General features: G+C 38.4%; 1 long non-coding RNA gene across 1 annotated transcript; it reads right to left on the bottom strand.

Annotated features, from left to right (window-relative positions):
* Positions 1–21401: 21401 nt before the first annotated feature.
* LOC127942646 (uncharacterized) lies at positions 21402–23003 on the bottom strand. Its single transcript, XR_008149364.1, has 3 exons — positions 22949–23003; positions 22756–22820; positions 21402–22048 (listed from the first exon to the last, which is right to left on the bottom strand). It is a non-coding gene; the product is annotated as an uncharacterized LOC127942646 (long non-coding RNA).
* Between the last annotated feature and the right edge of the window lie 664 nt (positions 23004–23667).

Here is a 23667-nt window from a genome sequence, read left to right as displayed (position 1 = left end):
GCTATGCTAGCGATGTGGTGATTATTTGGTGGATGACCGGAAAAAAGTTTGAAGCAGAAAAAGTTCCAAGCAGATGTCAAATATACATTTAGAAGATGTTTATGATTTAGAATATATGTTAAATTGACATCTTAAAGGTGTAGTTCAATCAAAAATGAAAATTCTTTACACTTTTCTTATGTTGTTCCAAACCCATAAGACCTTCGTTCTTCTTCGGAACACAAATTAAGATATTTTTAATGAAATCCAAGAGCTTTCTGACCCTCCACAGACTGTAGGGAAGGAACGCTTACCAGTTTGATGATAAAAACAAAACAAAACAAAACAAAAAATATGATGAATCCTCATGGTTAGTATTACGGTTTCATATTTGTATTATCAGTTAAACCATATTTGATTACTGCAATTTGAACAACTTGAATAAATGCTGTCCAGCATAAAGCACAGTTTTAAGAATCACAGCACACAGAGTAGTTCTGTTTTGTGTGTAAACCCACAGAAAGCTGGGAGGTTTTAAAGGGGTGCCAATGGAATTATACAAACGATTACACAAATTAAATTAATTATATGAATGTAATTCTGAAGGTTCTGACTGTCATCAGAAAAGATTCTATGGCATTTTGTTTCCATCTTCGCTCTGTGTAATACCAATAAAGGATTGTTCTTAATCACAGTGCTGCTTTATTTCAAGGAGGGTATGGGAATCAGCGCTAATTCAGCTGGTCCATCATCTGCTATTAGATAGACTTGTCAGTTATGTTGTCATTTAAAATCTGGCCATTATTAGTAATGTTATTGTTATATATATATATATATATATATATATATATATACAGTATTGTTCAAAATAATAGCAGTACAATGTGACTAACCAGAATAATCAAGGTTTTTAGTATATTTTTTATTGCTACGTGGCAAACAAGTTACCAGTAGGTTCAGTAGATTGTCAGAAAACAAACAAGACCCAGCATTCATGATATGCACGCTCTTAAGGCTGTGCAATTGGGCAATTAGTTGAAAGGGGTGTGTTCAAAAAAATAGCAGTGTCTACCTTTGACTGTACAAACTCAAAACTATTTTGTACAAACATTTTTTTTTTTCTGGGATTTAGCAATCCTGTGAATCACTAAACTAATATTTAGTTGTATGACCACAGTTTTTTAAAACTGCTTGACATCTGTGTGGCATGGAGTCAACCAACTTGTGGCACCTCTCAGCTGTTATTCCACTCCATGATTCTTTAACAACATTCCACAATTCATTCACATTTCTTGGTTTTGCTTCAGAAACAGCATTTTTGATATCACCCCACAAGTTCTCAATTGGATTAAGGTCTGGAGATTGGGCTGGCCACTCCATAACATTAATTTTGTTGGTTTGGAACCAAGACTTTGCCCGTTTACTAGTGTGTTTTGGGTCATTGTCTTGTTGAAACAACCATTTCAAGGGCATGTCCTCTTCAGCATAGGGCAACATGACCTCTTCAAGTATTTTAACATATGCAAACTGATCCATGATCCCTGGTATGCGATAAATAGGCCCAACACCATAGTAGGAGAAACATGCCCATATCATGATGCTTGCACCTCCATGCTTCACTGTCTTCACTGTGTACTGTGGCTTGAATTCAGAGTTTGGGGGTCGTCTCACAAACTGCCTGTGGCCCTTGGACCCAAAAAGAACAATTTTACTCTCATCAGTCCACAAAATGTTCCTCCATTTCTCTTTAGGCCAGTTGATGTGTTCTTTGGCAAATTGTAACCTCTTCTGCACATGCCTTTTTTTTAACAGAGGGACTTTGCGGGGGATTCTTGAAAATAGATTAGCTTCACACAGACGTCTTCTAACTGTCACAGTACTTACAGGTAACTCCAGACTGTCTTTGATCATCCTGGAGGTGATCATTGGCTGAGCCTTTGCCATTCTGGTTATTCTTCTATCCATTTTGATGGTTGTCTTCCGTTTTCTTCCACGTCTCTCTGGTTTTGCTCTCCATTTTAAGGCATTGGAGATCATTTTAGCTGAACAGCCTATCATTTTTTGCACCTCTTTATAGGTTTTCCCCTCTCTAATCAACTTTTTAATCAAAGTACGCTGTTCTTCTGAACAATGTCTTGAACGACCCATTTTCCTCAGCTTTCAAATGCATGTTCAACAAGTGTTGGCTTCATCCTTAAATAGGGGCCACCTGATTCACACCTGTTTCTTCACAAAATTGATGACCTCAGTGATTGAATGCCACACTGCTATTTTTTTGAACACACCCCTTTCAACTAATTCAACTATTTGCCCAATTGCACAGCCTTAAGAGCGTGCATATCATGAATGCTGGGTCTTGTTTGTTTTCTGAGAATCTACTGAACCTACTGGTAACTTGTTTGCCACGTAGCAATAAAAAAATATACGAAAAACCTTGATTATTCTGGTTAGTCACATTGTACTGCTATTATTTTGAACAATACTGTATATATAATTTGTGGATTTTAAATAAAAAAAACATAATTTTTGTAAGTTGTTTTTTAACATTTCCAGCATATTTTAACAAAACCATGCTAATTTTATGTCACTTTAATCGTGATAAGAAATTTTCATACCATTAAATGTCTAATAGACAGCTAGGGTCCAACCACGGTTAAGGCACAGAATCATAGTAAAGCTGTAGTAAAGCTGCACTTTGTTTATGTGCAGAGAAAAGCACGAACGTGCATTGGGTTACTCTTGATAATGGCGGTAGATAGTAATTCGAGAGAAAATAATTGTTGAATAAAGTTGTTATTTATTTATTTATTGCTCCCAAAAATGATCATAGCTTCATAAAATTTACGGTTGAACCATACCTTTCTGGGCCTTGAATGTGGTAGGAACCTTGCTGTCTAAGGAGGGTCAGAAAGCTCTCAGATTTCATAAAAAAAAAAAATATATATATATATATATATATATATATATATATATGAATTTTTGTTCAGAAGATGAACAAAGGTCTTACGGGTTTGAAACGACATGAGGGTGAGTAATTAATGACAGAATTTTAATTTTTGGGTGAACTATCCTTTTAAAGACGTCTATCAGATGTTTGTAAACAGCAGATGATTTCCAGATGAAGCAATCTTTGCAGACGTGTGTGCTGTGATGAGGTCGGAAACCAGATGGAAAATTGTCCAGTTATTCATTTCAGTTAAAGTATTTGTTCAGCTGACTAAAAACTACCTGTTCTATAATTTTGCCTATAAAAGGAAGATTAGATATTGGTCTATAATTGCTCAAAATGGTGTCATCAAGATTGGTCTTTTTCAGGAGGGGCTTAACAACTGCAGTTTTCAGGGAGTTTGGAAATGTCCCAGAAAGAAGTGAGGCATTCACCACTTCTAAGAGATCTGCTTCTTAACAATTAGGCACACTTTTGAAAAAAAAAATGAATCTCAAGTTTCGTCTGCCGCCACATCCGCTCGGCTTTTCTGCATTGTCTTTTCATAGTCTGAACTGCTGTTGATCTTCTCCAAACTGATTTCTGCCTGTTTGTTTTCTTACTGACTATTACTGGAGCAATATCATCAATAACATTCTTAACTTTTGAGTTGAAGGAATCAAGGAGAATATCAACAGAGTCTGCAGAAACGCTTGGTGTTAAAGATATAGCCTCCATAAATAGTACACTTGTGTTCTCATTTATGCATCTCCCTCTGACAGAGACAGGTCTAGATTCAGTGGTAACAGAGATCAAAATATCAAAGAAAATACAGAAGTGATCAGATAGTGCTATGTCCTTAGTACCAACGGATGAAATTTTTAGACCCCTACTGATGATTAAAGCTGCAGTCAATAACTTTTGACGCTCTAGCGGTTAATAAACAGAACTGCTTGCGTCTTGCGGAAGAACATTGTAGCCGGAACTACTTCTCTCTGTTTATGTCTATGAAGAATCACAAAGGTACTGGGTTACTCCGCCGCGGTATCCCCGAAGCAATCTAAAATAGTCCGAATATAAACACTTATTATAGGTGCACCCTAGTGATTCAGGACAAGCTAAAGACACGGTTTGGAAAATAGATTCATGGTGTACTCGCTTATTATATACATTTTGTATACTTTGAACACAAAAAAAAGTTACGGACCGCAGCTCTGATTGGTTGTTTCTTACCGGGAGCGGTGATTTAAGTGATCTGATTTTGATTAAAGAGTAGCAGTAGCCTACAGCTCGCTGTAACTAAGATCAGAAATAGGATTGAGATTTATTTCATATAACTTCAAAGCAAATGTACATAATGTACTTTTATACACTGATTACAAATCTGAACTCAATGACAAATTTCGAGTTAATTTTTAGTTATTAATTTACAACTACTTTATTCAATAAGCTTTTGTTTACCATGGTACGTGGTACTTTGCATGCTTGTTATTTTTTCTCTCCATGCACCGCATCACTGAGCCAGTGCAGTGGAAGAGCATTTCAAGGCACACACCTCATTAGATCCACTTAGAGCAAACACGAGCGGATTTCTCTCTCAGACCACTTATTCATCTCTGACGCATGGCTGAATCCCATCCTCAGGCCTCAGCAATGAACGCTTGTCTGTATGTCTGCAGCTCTGTTTAGAGTGAAGAATGCAAAAGGAAATGAGTTCGGTCTGGGTCAGATCTTGTTCTTTCATACTTTAGAAGATCCAGTGTAGCCTCTGAGCACAGTTTAAGTCTTTGTTGAGACACATGAGATAATGGGTTGCTTTAAATTATTTAATGTCATTACTGTTAGACCCGTGATTTTTTATCGCCGTGTGGGGTCTCTCAGGTTTGTAAAATCGGCCGACAATTTTAAAATCATCCCGAGACAATTTTTTTAACATCCCATTAACATGCCACAAGCTTTAAAAAAAATCTGTTAATTTTGAAGTCCTGGCCAATCTTTTCCTTATAATGAAAGTGAATGGAGACGGTGCTGTCAAGCTCGAAATTGACACTTTTTTAGAATCATTATCTCAATCTGCATTCTAAAAAAAAGTTTTTTTTTCTTCACACAGAATTAATCTTGAGAATGGAAATATCTCGACTGTATCTTCAAGACAGGAAATCTTATTGGAGAAAGTGGACTTGCTTCGATAACGCTCCATTGGCCAATTGCCTACTGGGCATTTCGGCCACCTGTGTGCGCCGTGTTGCTTTTGGCAGATACTTTTCTTTCTCATCTGAAACCGGTTGTTTTTAGTTAGAGTACTTGAGAGTAAAATACTGTAAGCCAACCACTTTGGATGATAACTATGGACCTTGTAATGTTTTAATCTTGTTCTGTTATCATAAAGCATTCTTTTAAGTTGACATAAAAAAGATCAAATTACACGAGTGACTTTCTGGCAAACAATTCAATCCACATAATCTGGAATTTTGCATAAGCGTGAGATGTTTCCCTATGCGGATTTGACAACTGGTTAAGATGGTTCTGCAAATTTCACCCGTTGTGAAACTTGCATGGTTTAAGGTTGCATTTGTATCTTTTTGGCAAATATTGGTGAAGTTTATCAGGCACAAAAAAAAGTTTATTGTTAATTGTGTCTTTGGTCACAGAAGTCAATTAAAAAAAACCTCTTTTTTTGGACAACACAGCGAATTTGCATGACTAACTTGAACACATTGTAAAAAAAATTCTCCCTCATGCAATTCCATCCGCTCACTAATAGTAAACTTGCTCAGTAGCGCACTCGTTACAGCGTTATGTCCAAAATTTGCAATATTGTGTGCTCATGTACAAGTGATATACAAATTAAAGCACTCTTCAAAATAGCTCAAAGACTTGTGGAAGCAAGCTAAAATGGCATGGATGCGTCGGAAATGCAGAAATGTAGGAAGACTCATTTCCAATGCAGTGGTTATTCCACATTTATTTTTGTGTTCCACAGACACTTGTTGGGAGTAAAATCTGGGTCTGAAAGTAAAACCACTGAGCTGTGTAATGGTAGCTGAGTGATCACGCTCTCTGTGAGTTTTGAACTTTCATCTTACGTAAGACCCACATTAGAGACGTTGCGTTCTTAACCCTAAAAATGAATTTAGTGGGCTGGGATAAAAGCAGTTTTAGTCAGTTGAGTTAAATCTCCAGTGACAATAGCAGTGCCAATCTCAGCCCTCGGCTACAGAGATACGTCCCGTCTTCCACAAAAGGACTCTGTTCCCATCTCAGTGTTAGTCACCTTGTCTTTCCTCGGACACACACTTGATTGACCATTCTTTTTCGAGGGCTTTTTTTTTTCAAGGGAGTTTGGTGGGTTTGTGCTGCAGCTCTGAAGCGTGTAATAAGAGATGGAGAAATTCAATGGTTCGATACTTTCTCTCATTCCTGTGAGTGTGTGTGTGTGCGTTTTATTTTAGTCTGGTTAGGAAGGCCAAAACCCAGATGTAATAGATTATTAAACAACACTTAAATTCCTTGAATTTTTTTGGCCTACTTCTATGGTCAGAAAAATAATTCATATAAGTATGTAAATGCAAATGCTTGATGCTTGGCACTGCAATCTTTTAAAGGATTCTTCTTCATTATTAAAAACCTGTTAGCCAGCACCCCGACGCGGGCGTCCTCAACGCCCCTCAACTCACAGGTGTCAGTGTTTATGAATAGATGAAATTTAATTTTGACAAACTATGTATCATTATAAAGATCTAAGCCTCAAGCATTGACGACAGATCGCTGTTTTTCAATGGAAAGCTTATAAAGACTGAATTTGCTGCATTTGTGTAAGCATTACACATAAAAACATGAACAATGGAAATGCTGTACATACCAGATTCGTCATAATAACGAGTCATAAACACATTCAAAAGCTGTAAATCCTGGTTTAATTAGAAAGGTTAGGGTCCACTGAATGACATCTCATGGAGCATGTTTAGTCCAACAAAGCAATAACGTTGTAATATGGATCATAATTCCTTTGTTTACGTTTCCATTCTTCAGCGACAGAACTGCTTGCGTCCGTTATGGAATGACTCACGTTCAGAAACTGCATCTTGTAAGTAAAAACACGGCATGGTTTTGCAGCGTACAGTGTCACACACAGAATGAGGCGATCCACCACAAAAAAAGTGAATAGATAGTATATTTGAATTCTGGCACTCTCTCGTGAGGGCTCGTGACGCGCTCTGACGAACCTGTCAGCTGATGGAGGCAGAGCTTATATCGATCGCCTTTTTCTTTGTTTTATTTTCAACAGTTTTTATATATGTGAGAGTGTGTTTTATGTTGATTGTGAATGTATCTGCGTAATTTCCAACTGTTTGAGTGCAAATCAGCCCAAATCAGCTCGCTATTACTGCATGATCACGGCTATCAAAAGGTTTGTTTGAGATTAGCAAAATCTGTGCAGAATCGATCACCGGTGATCATCGCGAGATGCATGTGTCCGACTGCGGTCTGCCTTGCTCTGATGTCATGGTGACGTATGGGGGAAAAACATTTTTGTACAACATTAATCCATTAAATAAATTAGTCAATCAAACATGCATATCTAATGTGACGGTTTTACAATATGGCCTCATGATTGTGTTTTTATCTGAGATCTGTATCTAGGTATGTCTTATTCCAGGAGTGCAGTAAACAAGACCCACACATGCATGCTAATTTCTTAATATAGAATGTGTTTTTGTTTTATATAATTTTTGAATACGAATTAGCTGTACTAACTTTTATTGGTCATTAAACATGACATCCAAACTTACATTAAGGTGACACACAATTGTATAATATATTTATATGGAATATTTTTAATGTAAAAAAGGAATAGTTTACCCAAATATATATATATATATATATATATATATATATATATATATATATATATATATATATATATATATATATAATTTTCTTTTTTTTTTTTTTCTTTTTTTTTTTTTTTTTTTTGGGTAAACTATCCCTTAAGTAGGAGAGACATCATTAAGTTAATCAGCTGTGCCATGTCCCACTCTTAAATGTTTAACCCATAATTAGGGATAACAATGTAAATTTAATGCAGCATCTGTTTGCTCATCATTTCTCATTATGGCTTTGATTATAAAAGGCATCCACAAAGTTAACAATTGTAGCAAGTTGGAAAATATGTTACTAACACTATCAGACTCAGGGAGCAATCAAATGTTAACAGTAAGCAACGAAATAGCTGAGAGAATAAAGAATGGTAAAAAAAATATTGGTTTCTTGATGATGTAAAAATAATGAATTTTATTTTTATTGATTGAAAGTCGTTTTTTATAGACAAAATATACTGCATATATAATGCAACAAGTGTGATCTGCAGTACAGAAACAAGATAAGGCATTTTTCTTTTAACCATAATAACATTTAAAATGATCATGGTGATTTATTATTATTTTGTTCTCTTTAGAAAATATTACCCACTGTCCAGCATTTCTGTCTCATTGTCCCCCTCCTATTATTACTCTGTCTCAACTTCCCCCTCCACGTCCAGCAACACTTTCTCAGTGTCCCCCTCCTGTTACTACTCTGTCTCAACTTCCCCCTCCATGTCCAGCATCTCTTTCTCAGTGTCCCCTTCCTGTTACTACTCTGTCTCAACTTCCCCCTCCACGTCCAGAAACTCTTTCTCAGTGTCCCCCTCCTGTTACTACTCTGTCTCAACTTCCCCCTCCATGTCCAGCATCTCTTTCTCAGTGTCCCCTTCCTGTTACTACTCTGTCTCAACTTCCCCCTCCACGTCCAGAAACTCTTTCTCAGTGTCCCCCTCCTGTTACTACTCTTTCTCAGCCTACCCCTCCACGTCCAACAACTCTTTCTCAGTGCCCCCCTCCTGTTACTACTCCATCTCAGCTTACCCCTCCACAGAGATGTATAATAACGAAGTAGAACTACTTCACTACTGTACTTAAGTACTAAAATGCGGTATCTGTACTTTAGTAGAGTATTATTTTTTTCTCCTACTTCCACTTTTACTTCGGTACATATTTTCGCTGAGTTTAAAACTTTTACTCCGATATTTTTTTTTTATGTGCTGCATCGTTACTCGTTACAATTATAATAATGTTACGAATCATTCCATTACAAACCACTGCCAGAACTGTAGATGGCAGGTTTGATGAAGCTGGCACATCATTGAGCGAATCAAGTGAGACTGCGCGTGCTGACTGAACTGCTGTGAAGAGAGAGATGAACACAGAGCCGAGCCAGATAATGACTCGTTCACGAGTCAAGAACCGGTTGCATCGGTTTTCGGATGACCAGTAACGTTAGTTCTTTCTGACAGTTCGATTCAATAAACCAGTTGAAGAAAACAGTTCACCGATTCTTTTGCGCTCGATGCAATGGCGTCATTGGCGTTGACTGCACATGGGCTCATAACATTAACACAGAATCAGTTCAGAATCAATCACCAAAAGAATCAGTTCGGTTCCAGACGCTCTGTGTGTCGGTTTGCTTCACACTAAATCACACATGCGCAGTATCATCAGCTCCTCGGTTCACGAATCGGACGCATCTGACAGAAACAGTTCTTGACTCGTGAACGAGTCATTATCTGGCTCGGCTCGGTGTTCATCTTCAGTTCTCTCTTCACATCAGTTCAGTCAGTGTACTGTTTGAGTCAATGAATTACTCCAGGATATTGGTTTGTTTTAACTCAGAAGGAGTGTCAGACACATTAAACAAGTTAACAGCTTAATTCATCTGTGGATTAATGCGCATTGGAGACGCAAACTGTTTAAAACGATTCAGTTCGATTTGGTGGACTGTTTCAAAAAGATCCGGTTACATCGAATGATTCGTTCGCGAACCAGATATCACAAACTGCTTTGTTTTTAACTGTCTTACAACAGACACGGAAGAGAAGACAATGCTGAATAAAGTCGTAGTTTTTGCTATTTTTGGACCAAAATGTATTTTCGATGCTTCAAAAAATTCTAAATGACCCTCTGATGTCTTACGGGTTTGAAACAACATGAGGGTAAGTTATTAATGACATCATTTTGCAAATTGGGCTAACTAACCCTAGTAACCGTTTTTTGTTTACAAGAAGTTACAGTCAAAGGAATTGTGGTTGTCCTTTAGGTTAATCATTTGAAATAGTAAAAACAATATGTTCAAACTTTTGACTACTTTCTTTAATAGTTACATAACACAATACTTCTACTTTTACTTTCAGTACTTGATTAGTAAATTGTAAAATAGACTACTTGCAATACTTAAGTACAAAAAATGTTGAATACTTTAGTACTTCTACTTAAGTGTGGTGCTTAAAGAGCACTTCTACTTCTACTCAAGTCACTTTTTTGATAGAGCACTTGTACTTTTACTCAAGTATGGTTCTCTAGTACTTTATACATCTCTGCCCCTCCACGTCCAGCAACTCATTCTAAGTGCCCCCCTCCTGTTACTACTCGGTCTCATCTCCCCCCTCCACGTCCAGCAACTCATTCTAAGTGCCCCCCTCCTGTTACTACTCGGTCTCATCTTCCCCCTCCACGTCCAGCAACTCATTCTAAGTGTCCCCCTCCTGTTACTACTCCGTCTCATCTTCCCCCTCCACATCCAGCAACTCTTTCTCAGTGCCCCCCTCCTGTTACTACTCCATCTCAGCTTACCCCTCCACGTCCAGCAACTCATTCTAAGTGTCCCCCCCCCGTTACTACTCCGTCTCATCTTCCCCTTCCACATCCAGCAACTCTTTCTCAGTGTCCCCCTCCTGTTACTACTCCGTCTCAGCTTACCCCTCAACGTCCAGCAACTCTTTCTCAGTGTCCCCTTCCTGTTACTACTCTGTCTCAACTTCCCCCTCCACGTCCAACAACTCTTTCTCAGTGTCCCCCTCCTGTTACTACTCCGTCTCAGCTTACCCCTCCACGTCCAGCAACTCATTCTAAGTGTCCCCCTCCTGTTACTACTCCGTCTCATCTTCCCCCTCCACGTCCAGCATCTCTTTCTCAGTGCCCCCCTCCTGTTACTACTCTGTCTCAACTTCCCCCTCCATGTCCAGCATCTCTTTCTCAGTGTCCCCTTCCTGTTACTAATCTTTCTCAGCTTACCCCTCCGCGTCCAACAACTCTTTCTTAGTGCACCCCTCCTGTTACTTCTCCGTCTCAGCTTACCCCTCCACGTCCAGCAACTCATTCTAAGTGTCCCCCTCTTGTTACTACTCCGTCTCATCTTCCCCCTCCACGTCCAACAACTCTTTCTCATTGCCCCCCTCCTGTTACTACTCCGTCTCAGCTTACCACTCCACGTCCAGCAACTCATTCTAAGTTTCCCCTCCTGTTACCACTCCGTCTCATCTTCCCCCTCCACATCCAGCAACTCTTTCTCAGTGTCCCCCTCCTGTTACTACTCCGTCTCAGCTTACCCCTCCACGTCCATCAACTCTTTCTCAGTGTCCCCCTCCTGTTACTACTCCGTCTCATCTTCCCCCTCCACGTCCAGCATCTCTTTCTCAGTGTCCCCCTCCTGTTACTACTCCGTCTCAGCTTACCCCTCAATGTCCAGCAACTCTTTCTCAGTGTCCCCCTCCTGTTACTACTCTGTCTCAACTTCCCCCTCCACGTCCAGCATCTCTTTCTCAGTGTCCCCCTCCTGTTACTACTGTCTCAACTTCCCCTTCCACATCCAGCATCTCTTTCTCAGTGTCCCCCTCCTGTTACTACTCCGTCTCATCTTCCCCCTCCACGTCCAGCATCTCTTTCTCAGTGTCCCCCTCCAGTTATTGATCATCCAGTATCCCTTGTCGAGTGCCCTGTTGAAACAAGGAAAATAAATCTCACACAAACACACAATCTTCGATCCCCTTCCATGCAGTCAAAATGTCAAGAAACCCAACAAGGTATGCCCTGTTTCTAATTTTTATAAAGTTAACTAATATCCAATTTGTATAAAGTTTATCTCTCACAATTTTAAACTGCTGTTTTCATAGAATTCACACACAAGACCACGCTGCTGCTTCACCTCACACAAATGTATCTACATTTCTACTATAGAAATAAAATAGCATTTCACAAAAAGCTAGAGCAAGCCTTCAAAGAAAAAGGTTACAACATCAGCAATGAAAAAAATTGCGCAAAAAACTTTGCAACATGATCACTACTTACTGGTGTCGGTCAACAGGATAGGGAAAAGTTACATGGGAGTATTACAAGGTTGGTGTGCTTTTTATATTGAAATTACTGCAAATCACTGGGTTTACATAAAAAATAAATTTTAAACCATCTCTATTTACATTGTTTTACATGTTTTCTCAAAGGAAATGGAAGACTTATTTGGGAAATCTGGAGTCGGGTGCACCATCAGGCACAATCTGCTCGACTCAACACTCAACACTACCTCATCCCAGACCAAGTCCTCAATTGCACAGGCCACAGGCTCCCAAGAACAGACTCTCCCAGAAGGACAACCAGGTTCCTCCACTGCTATGCCCTCCAAAGAAATGCACAGAAGGAGACAAACAACATCCACATTCTGTGAAGTTTATGAAGCGCATTCAGAGAGGAGAACAGCTGCTCTAGAGTCACTAGTGCACCCTGACTTGGAGCACAGAAGAAGGTTTAAAGAGATGCGGAGAAGGATGTTTGAAAAAAAAAACTCTTACCTGCCTTGGAGAAATCATTGAACAACCAAAAAAAAAAAAAAAAAAAAAAAATCAGTAAAACCCAGGAAATGATAATCGATCTATTAAAAAAATACATTTTAAATGTATAATCCATTCCCATGTGTATCATAATTTTATTGCTTATCAAATCATTATTATAGAGATAACACAGAACATTCCTTCCTAGACAGGGGACAGTGGTTGACTAGCGGAATATATGTCAATCATTTGATAGTAAGTGCTTAAAATCATCCTGTACAATCCCATCCACCAGCTCACAAAAGTCAAATCAAAAAGCTTCTTAAGATAAGTTCTTATGAAGAGAATTGTTGAATCTATAACAAGTACATGTGATGTTCACAGGCGGCCACAGATTGCATCTCTATGATGTGATGCATCATTGTAAATGTGGCCTTCTGGTGGGTATGGGTCATCCTCCATAACATCTGCCTGCGGATCCTCGTCAATTTGGTCATTGGATTTCAGGCAGATGTTATGAAGAATGCAACAGGCTGTGACTGCAGAAGAAATGTTCATTAATTTTTTTTCATGTACAGACATCTGCTTCTCCTGAATTTAGATTTTTAAAAATTCCAATTGCATGCTCAATAACTACACGAGCAGAATTCAGTTTCCTATTGAAACGCATCTGCCTAACAGTCAAGTGGCCATTGTCTCTGTATGGCTTCATAAGCTGAAGCGAGAGAGGGTATGCAGAATCTCCAATTTTATGCATTCCCTCAGGAACCAACGAATGTGGATCTTCCTCAAGAAGTCGGCCTACCTCTGACAAACGAAATGCCCTTGAATCATGCCAACTACCAGGGTGACCCACACTGACATGACAGAACCGCCGCTGACTGTCACAGAATCCTGTAAGAATAACAGAATAGAACTGTTTCCTATTGATATAGGCCACATGATTCTCACAGTGTGGTTTTACTATTGGAATGTGGCATCCATCAACTGCACAGACAGCTTTAGGAAATCCAGCTGTTTCGAATTCAAACTGTGATATGTGCAGTGCTTGTTCTCTGGGCCAGGAGATGTAATGTGACAAATGTGTTATTACAAGAGAACAGAAATCATGCAGGTGTGTTGAAACTGTAGATTTGGTTATGTTAAAACTGTCTGCCACTCCTCTATTGGACTCTTGGTTGGAGTCCATAGAGAGGCAAGTATACTGTTTGTCAGTGACACCTTAGTCTGCTGTTTATTCATGTAAAAAGGACCAAGTGTATTTATAAAATCCTGCATTAGGAAGAGAACACAATTGGTTATCATATAAGAAAATTCTATGTATTATATTCATTGTGGGGTGGGGGGGGGGGGGGGGGGGTATAGCATAAGCCTAACATGATGTCTTGTTTCGCCTACATACCTCTTCATGCCCTCTAATTCTGAAATTGCTTTGAAACTCAGAAGGACTGTACAAATGGACCACATTCTCAACAAAGTGAGGAATTTTAGGGACATTCCTAGGAGAGAGAAAATATTATTATTGTTTTTTTAGTGCTCAAATAAATCACTTATATAATGTCTAAGTTTCTGTCTAGTGTTTTATAATTGAAAATAAAAAAGAAAAGAAGAAAAAAAAACTATGCAGTGGTATGTTTAATGACTAAATAGTTTGTAGAAATCTTCAATACAGTTGGTAAATATTTTTTTATAATGGGGGGGGGGGGGTGTAGACATAGTCTCATAAAAATATTTGCAGGAGTCTCATTTTTCATGATATCTTACTCAGATTTGAAATAAAAACTCATAAGACATGTTACTTTCAACCCATTACTTTGCTAGATTGCTCCAGGAATGATTTCATGAATTTTTATATCAAATAAAAATATATATATATTTAAGTGTGGTAAAAAAAAAAAAAAAATCAAGGCACTTCAGTGTCTATAACTTTTAATATTTTTGAGCATTATCAAATCTGGTTGATGAAAAGTAAAGCCCAAAGAGTCTTCTTTCCAAAGACATCAAAATGCTTATGCTTATGCTTATAACACTCTGAAATAGGAAACTGTTACAATTATAAGTTAGGTAGAGCACTTTCAGCTGTGAGTCCCATAATGGGGGGTCAGGTAACAGGTTAATGCAACGGCACATCCCACGTTTATAAAGATGAAACTAACAGCTCTAATATGAGGCATTCTCTCTGTGGCAAAGAATTGTTATGCCTGACTGTAAACATGTCAATACCATGTGGTTAATGGACTCTGAACTGCCACTTCAGCCAAAGTGTATTTGTTTGTTCACAGATTGACTGTCCCCTCGAATTTACGACTGGCACACGGCCATACATCTTCGTAAATACGCAGAGGCATTTTCAAATAGTTCAGTAATATTTTCTTCTGTCTGCCCGGCCTCCATAACCTCTTGATCCATCATGAAAAAATGAAAAATCTCACTCCCTTTTCCCCTCATTTTTCACGATGATCAATGACTCCATCATAGAAGGCTGTTAAGAGATTCTGTGGGTCTCCATCATGCCTCACAGGCTTCTGGTGCGTCTCCGGCTTGTTTCGACGGTCTCTATAAAACTTGCATTAGTTAAAAGCCAGTGGTGAAGAATTCACTAAACTAAAAACTTAGCACATGCTATTTTAAAGCTAAAACCTGACTTATATTCACCCACCATCCAGTATTACCAAAAAATAGCTCTGGAGCAAGTGCATTAGCACTTTTCAAGTTTTCCACAAACACCCCCCGTTTCAAACAGGAACCGTATATTTTTACATATTTGGTGTAAATGAATCTAATTTTAGTGCACTTAGTGAATGTGTCCTTCAAAATAACTATTATATTAACACAATTTATTAATTTATTAATTAAGTTTTTCCAAAAATGACAATTTGCTGTTTGGACTCTTATTCTGACGGCACCCATTCACTGCAGAGGATCCATTGGTGAGCAAGAGATGTAATGCTACTTTTCTACAAATCTGTTCCCATGAATAAACAAGCTCATATATTATTCACTGGGTTTCACATACGCCCTTTTTAGGGTTCAAGTCCAATATGTCATTGATAACTGGCCATGGGAAACCGACTTTTCTGTTTTATCATCAATAGCGGACCGTTCTTTCATACACGGTGTTATATGAAATTACATCGTAGATCAAAGCAGCGTTGATAGTGCGTTATTCAAACGGTGCTGACATTTGACAAACTTGGATTGCAGTATGGTTCAATAATGCTGCTAATGAGAAGTCTGATCATGCTGTGTTTGATGGATGAAACTCTCCAAAACTCTGATTGATTTTTATGTGAGGCTGATATTCACAGATAACTGTCTCACCGTCTCAACGTCACCAAATACCAAATCACTCACGGGTTAAGTCTCGGATGGCAATCCCCATATGAGCGCAAGCAGTGGCATGACAGGGTTTGCTGGTCTATTAAAGAATCGAATAACATCGGGGCGCGTCTTTTACACTCGCACTGGTGATGCTTATCGAAAGCTTGATTCAACCAAGCCTGATTGCAGCTCTTGGGTAATACACACACCGCAGGAGAAACTGCTATGGGAAGTCCATGCTGTGCAGCAGGAACAATGGCATGATACCCTTTCTGTCCTCGTGGTGATGAGCAAGTTCAGGGGGGGATTAAAAGAGTAGCAACAGTCAAAATCCACAGACAGTGTGTATAGAAAAGTATCACCCCTCCAATAAAATAATCATATTTTGTTGCATCGAATGAAGACGGACACAGTTTTTGTTTTATCCAGCTGTATTAACTGTAGGGAAAGATATGACACCAACATATCAGAAAAAAGAAAGAAAGAAAAGGGTTCACCCCATTGCATTAATATTTTGTTGAACCACGTTTTGTTTCATTAAAGCCTTTAGTGAGTTGGGATTTGTCTCTACTAACTTTACACATCTTGACTTTGTAATATTTGCCCACTTTTCTGTGCAGAATTGCTCAAGGTCAGTTAAATTTGATGGTGAGCGTTTGTGGACTGCAGTTTTCAAGTCATTCTACAGATTTTCAGTGGGGTTTAAGTCTAGGCTCTGACTAGACCACGCAAGGACTTTCACCTTTTCTCCTTCAATCAGTGTGTGCTCAGTTTTGCTGTGTGCTTTGGGTCATAGTCATGTTGGAAGGTAAAGCTTCTTCTCATTGACAACTTTCTTTATGGTGTTGAGTCCAAATAATTTAATTTTAGCCTTTTCTGCCTCAGAATATTAGAGGTGCATTTTGGCAAAGCTCAGTCTGACTGCAAGTAGCCTTTCTTGGGGAGTGGCTTCCTTTCTTGCAACCCTTCCATACAAGCCACATTTGTGGAGAATTTGTGAATTTGTGCACACAATGTGCACTCCTTGCCATAAATTCCTGCAGATGCTTCAGATTTGCTGTTGGCCTCTTGGTCACCTCTCTGATCTGTTTTGTATCACTTGCTGTATTTCTCACATATTTCAACAACGGTTTGTTATTTAAGCTAATGTCTATTTGAAAATTAGCTTTGATATTTTGGGAGATGTGAGCTCCAGGGCGTCAGCTGCCATTCATCACTCATGAACCCACCGAGAGCAGCCTCACCTCGGCCAGTTCTTCTGGAAATTGCCACTTGTTCTGATGTCTCGTTAACTCAATTCAATTCACATTTATTTGTATAGCTCTTTTCATGATACAAACGGTTGCAAAGCAGTTTCACAGAAAATTTCATTTTTACATTGCGTCCTGGAGTGCGATCGATATGTTGCTATCAAACTTATAGGAAAATGTGGTAGTTTTATAAGTTTGTTCAGGGTTGGTGTCATCTGAGGTCCTCAGAGGGGTTGGCATCCCTTCGGTCACTTAACATCTTTCTCCATCCCGTGGCAGAAACAGAGAAGCAAATAGAGAAGAAATAGCTTGGCTGAACATGAGATATAATTCATTTTGGGTAAATCTAACAGGTAGCCTTTGGCCTCATTAATCTAGTATTTGTTCAGAGCCAATAGTTTTGATGATGGCAAAATCTCCAGTGATATATATCAGAGCTGATGACTGATATTTTTGTTGTTTAATAAATATTTTATATAAATAATAGTAGTATTTAACTATATTATTTAATTTCGGGAAATGGTGTGTGTTCATGATGATGATTTTAGTTAAATTATTCTGCTTTAGATGCTGACAAGAGACTGTTTTCTGAGAGAGTCCGTCGTAAAGACTTTTATATTGAAAGAGACTGAAACGGGGTTAGGTAAATAAGTTATTTTTTATTTTTAATAACAGTTTGAAAGAAGCAGCCAACCAATGCAGTTAGCAGTACTGCCATCAGAAATCAGGAGAGAAAAACAAAGATACGGCTTTCAAACTAATGCTTTATTGTGAATATGAGGTTGAGCTGAAGAATGAATGCTGTATCAGATGCAGGTAAACACACTCGCTCAGTCTCTCTCCTATGGTCCTTTACATAAAACAGTGAGCTTTCAATACAGTAATACAATACGTTTTCAATGAAGCAACTCAATGTTCCTACGTTGTAGTTCTAAAGTGACGTTTTCAGATTAGTAATGGGTCTTGAACTCAGCAGTTGAACTGTCAAACAGAGATTTGCATCTGTGGCGGAAGGAAGTAGTTCTGCCCAAAATAGGTTTTTAAAAACACTCTGTTGTTTTTCTTATGTATTTACACACTTGTGCCATCGAACTGTTGGATATACACTCGTAGCAGTGTGATTATTATTAATTATTAATTATTAACATTTTACATATTTAAATTGTGTGTGTATATATATATATATATATATATATATATATATATATATATATATATATATATATATATATGTATATATATATATATATACACACACACACACAATTGGTCACTTGATTTAAACTCTGTGGCGGGGCCGAGGGACGTTGGAACAAGGAGTGAGGCCTCGAGTCCCACGTAGGAGATGGAAGGATATAAAACTGGAGCGACGATAGTGAAGGACGAGAGAGGACCAGGCCTGGGCTATATTTTATGTTTTGCTTTTTATTTGCGCGCATCAGTTGTCCGTGAGGGGCTGATGCGCTGTTTTGTTTATTTATTTGTTTATCTTCTTCCCGATGACTATGGAGATTTTATTATTACAGTGGTGCCGAAACCCGGGAGAAGGAGGGACGCGCTGCTGAAGATCCCTCGCCGCTGTGGTGAATCCACGGTACCATCGAGCTGGCGAAGTATGTGCCGCCATGGACGCTCGAGGCGGTGGGCTGGAGCAAGTTGCCGGGGACGGGCGAGCTCGCTGCTGGCCGCCCACGATATGGAGGGTCGGCTGCCGTCCGTGAGGGAGCGGAGGAGTCGGCCAGGGGGCCGGAGCCTGTTGCCTCCGTGAAGGAATCCGGAGGACCAGGAAACGGGGGACTCCTGCCGGCTGCCCAAAACCGGAGGAGCCATCACCGTCCACCGGGCGGCGGAGGAGTGTCGTGCCGTCCGCCGAGGGCCGTCCAGTGCCACCGCCGGGCACCGCGGAGGAGATCACCCAGCTGGTGGAGGGCCGAGCAGCAGTGCGTCTGGGAACCGGAAATTTTTATTTTTTTCTCTCTCCCCTCTCTCGTCTCTGTCGCTCCTCCTTCCATCTCCTTTTCTCTCGCCTCATCTGTCCTACCCCCAGGTTCCCGCAGGTCCCCGTGAGCGGTCCCCCCCGGAGGGAGGGTGGGGGAGTAGAGCGCAGTCTCGAGGGTACCCCCCCCCCCCGGCCTGCGAGCGGCGATGGGGGTATGTGGTGAGTGGGGCGGGGCCGAGGGACTATCGTCGCTCCAGTTTTATATCCTTCCATCTCCTACGTGGGACTCGAGACCGGCGGGGCGCAGGTGTCGCTGATTTCCCAATCATTCCGCCGGCCTCACTCCTTGTTCCCACGTCCCTCGGCCCCGCCCCACTCGCCACAAACTCCAAGAGTATTTGACTAAATACAGTCGATTCAGAATTTTTTTTTTTTTACAGTTTTCTGCTACGTTTAAATATGCAAATGATGCATTATCTAATTGAATATGCACACATTTGTATACATTTCCAGCACAGATACCTGGAGTCAAAATTAACCAGTGCCTGAAAAGCAATGGTTTTGCCTCTAGTGTCTCTCCTTAAATTAAAAAAAATGTTCGTATGTGATGTCAGGCCAAGAAAACAAACCAGAATGATTTGTAATAGAGATGTATATACTAAGATTTATATTCAGAGTTAATTCTGTTCCCTGCTACGATGCATCAAATCCTTGGCTGAATCTCAGTTCCTCAAATGGACATTATAATGAATGGCCAAAGCAACTCTGTATTATGAATATACATTTATCAAAAGAGTACTACAAATATACAAATACAAATTTAGCAGTCTGAAAATGAAGAATGCGAGGCGGGCATAACATTGACGGAGTTCTTATGCAGCTCCATGGGTCTCTCTGCATGTATGCCAATTTACAGAGAGTAGAGGACCAATTGAGATGGTTTGAATTTTATTTTATTATAATTCTTTATTATTATTAAATAAATTGTATATAAATGAGTATGCTGCGTATTCAGAATGGTGTTTTAAAACTGTACATCAACTTTATATAAAAATGTTTTAATAAGTAGTTAAAAAATAATAATAATAAAAAAAAGATTATATATATATATATATATATATATATATATATATATATAATAACACTAATAGTAATAATTAAAAAAAAAATAACTGTATTATACTAATTATAGGCCAAAATAAGAGTCTTCTATCCATAATAACACCAAAGAGTGTTGTCTCCTCAAATCAAAATATAGCCACATATTTGTTTATCCACTGTATTTTGTACTGTTTTGGCTTGTAAACAGTGTTTTATCTGTGCATATTTCTCTCCTGATTCAGAGCAGATATTATATACTGGAAGCTATATTATGGAAAGAGGACTAATTTTATCAATAAATTACTATTTCAAGTTAAAATGCATTAGGATTTGTTTCATACAAACATTCAGCTTTTCGCTTAAGACATTAATTGATGGGCAGCAGTTGTGTGGGTTACTAATGGATTATTGTGATGTTTTTATCAGCTGTTTGGACTCATTCTGATGGCACCCATTCACTGCAGAGGATCCACTGGTGAGCAAGTGATGCAATGCTACATTTCTCCAAATATGATGAAGAAACAAACTCATCTACATCTTGAATGGCCTAAGAGCGAGTCTTCATTTTCAGTTAAATTTTTCCTTTAATACTGCCAAAAGTAATCTAAAAAATGTACTTCAATTATAGTAAACTACAAATATTTATGGGTATATTTTTCCACACAAATCATGTATGTCGCCTAATGTTTCTGAAAATATTCCATATTCTATATTTAAAAATAATTGCAGTTAATAGTAGCCAATGTCATCCATAGTACAGAAAAATAAATAGTATGGAAGTCTACACTCTAAAAACTGCTGGGTTGAAAACAACCCAATTTGGGTTATTTTGACAACCCAGCGCTGGGTCAAAAAGGGACGGGTTGGGTTATCATATTTAACCCAGCCTGCTGGGTTGCCTTTTTTATAGTTTAAAATGACTATATTGCATGGTTTAAAAAAACAGAGCGGGTGTTTTTTATCACTGTATTTCAGAAGGAAAACTACTGTATTTAGAAAATGTTCGATATCATTTCGCATGTGCTTGATAAGGCAGCGTTTGTGAGCTCAGCACCGCTCTGCAGCCGTTACCGGAGAAACCTACCTCTCCCGCTCTTAGCGCCTCCTGCTGGCAGAAAATAAACTCGCAGAGTGCAGCCATGTGGGGAAACAATGCATTTCTACGTTAAAATGAACCCAAATTGAGCTAGGCATTAAACCTACAAATGTTGTTCATTTTAAATATCACTTTTACACACAAATAATAATTACCAAAAGGAAAATATTTATTAAAAACAAGAGAAAAGTCAAAAAGTAACATGTTAGAAGAAATGCAGAAATGGATGGCATTAACAGCTACAGAGTTCATAAACAAAGCATTGAACATTTGATGAATATAACTTAAGATTAAATTGGACTTTGTTCAATTGTATATATTGTATAAAAATATACGAAAACACATACAATAAATTTACAATTAGTTAGGTTTTTTTCCAACTATTCTGGCATGACAGTAAACAAATAAATCACAACATTAACTTTGATATTATAACATTTAACAGACGCATGTGTGTGTGTGTGTGTGTGTGTGAAAGAATGTGAGCAGGTGTATGAATGACAGAGTGTAAACTCTTCTACTAAACAACACAGAAAAAAGCATTTAACTTTTTTTTTTTTAACAAATTATACACTTACAGTTTGTTTCATTGTCCATGAATACAGATCATGCATCACAGTCAATTTTCATGATCTCTTTAGCATAACTGATGTAATCATGAAGAAACCCCATCAGCACAGCATGTGACATCTACATCATCCAGGGCAGCGTCCTCCTTTAAAACCACTGCTGTTTAGGGGAAAGTTTCTCCTCTCTGACCAGCATTCATCCCAGTCACCGCCTGTTCTTCATCAGTGGCCTAAGAGAAACACATTTGAAAAAATTAAACATTTAATTAAACTATCCATTTTCAGGTAGAGGTGTATTCACATCCGTAAGGATAGGTAAATAATCGGTTTTAAAGTTTCAACACTTTGTGCGGTTGTTTAATGTCTCAGTCCACCACAGCGCTCCAGAATGCTATAATGGCAGCACTAGTGTGAGGACAGGTGATATTGTTTGAATAAATATTGCTTTCAGAAAGCTTCTTTACTGAAACATTAAAACAGACATGACATTCACATACCTCACAAATGTTCATGTACGTGGAGGGCTGCTCTTCAAACCGTTAGTTCACCAGATAATTAAAATGGTCATAATTTACTCTCCTCATGTTTTTCCAGACTCATACAAAATCTGCTCATTTTTTGGAAAACGTATGAATATATTTAATATTCTCTTTTTGTGTCCTCCATTGCTGGTCTGGGAGACCAGTATTTTATTTTGAACATACATGTTTGCTATCATATAATTTAAGATGTATTCATATATAAATATCAGAATTTACTTCTACAATAACTCTATGTTTATGAAGCTTGAAAATACTGATTATCTAAACTATAAATGGATTAACAAATATTATGAGAAAACTAAAAATATATTAATTTATGTTGTAAAGACAGACAAAAGTCTTATAGGTTTGGAATGACTTGAGGGCAAGTAAATGATTTTTTGTGTGAACTTTACCTCTAAGAGCGAAGACCAAGAATAATGACTCTCCAAATCAGACAACTCCAAAGTTGGTTTGAGTTCTGCAATAAAAAACACAGACATCAATGGTCTTAATGAAATAAGCACGTAATCACACTGTTGTTGCATCAAAATGTGAAGTAAACTGGCAGGAGACAACAGAAAAATTTATTTTCTAAAAATAACTTACATAAAATCTCAAAGGAATGATGCTCTCCCATGTCTCTTGCTTTTAACATCTACAAAAACAAAAAACAAACATTATTTTACTCTTAGTAAAAAAACAACAACTGATAACATGAAATTATGAAGTTTACTTGCCTTAAACGATCTTTCCCTCTCTTCAGAAGAAGCTGAGAAAACCACCTCCTCACACAAGCAGACTTGTGTGTCCTTAACTCCAGTTAGTTTGAGTTCTGCAAAGAGGGACATCAATGGTTTCAATAAAATATTAACATATACATACATACATATATAAAATCACACTGTTTTTGCATCAAAATGTGAAGTTAACAGGCGGGACACAACAGAAACATTAATTTAATAATAATTTAACTCACATCAGTCTCAAAAGAATGAAGTTATCTTGTCTCTGGATTTCAACATCTAAAAAAAACACACATTATTTTAGTCTTAGTAAAAATAAAGATAACTTGATGTTATTCTGAAGTTTACTCTCCTTAAACCGTCTGTCCCTCTCTTCTGAAGAACACCTCCTCCTCATCCTCACACAGGTCTGTGACTCCTCACACAAACAGCTTCTGTGTCTTTAACTCTCAGCGCGAGGACAATGAAGACAGGAGCTGGACAAATCTAAAATATTACATGTAAAACATACTTTTAACAGTTACCACTTCAACAGCCTCAAAATAATTATGCTAGTCTTTACTACACAATGCCGTTTCCTTT

Source organism: Carassius gibelio, chromosome A22 (genome assembly GCF_023724105.1).
Source record: "Carassius gibelio isolate Cgi1373 ecotype wild population from Czech Republic chromosome A22, carGib1.2-hapl.c, whole genome shotgun sequence".
NCBI classification, from domain to species: Eukaryota; Metazoa; Chordata; class Actinopteri; order Cypriniformes; family Cyprinidae; genus Carassius; species Carassius gibelio.
Note: the sequence above shows the minus strand (reverse complement) of the source record. Positions and strands in the feature narration are given on the sequence as shown.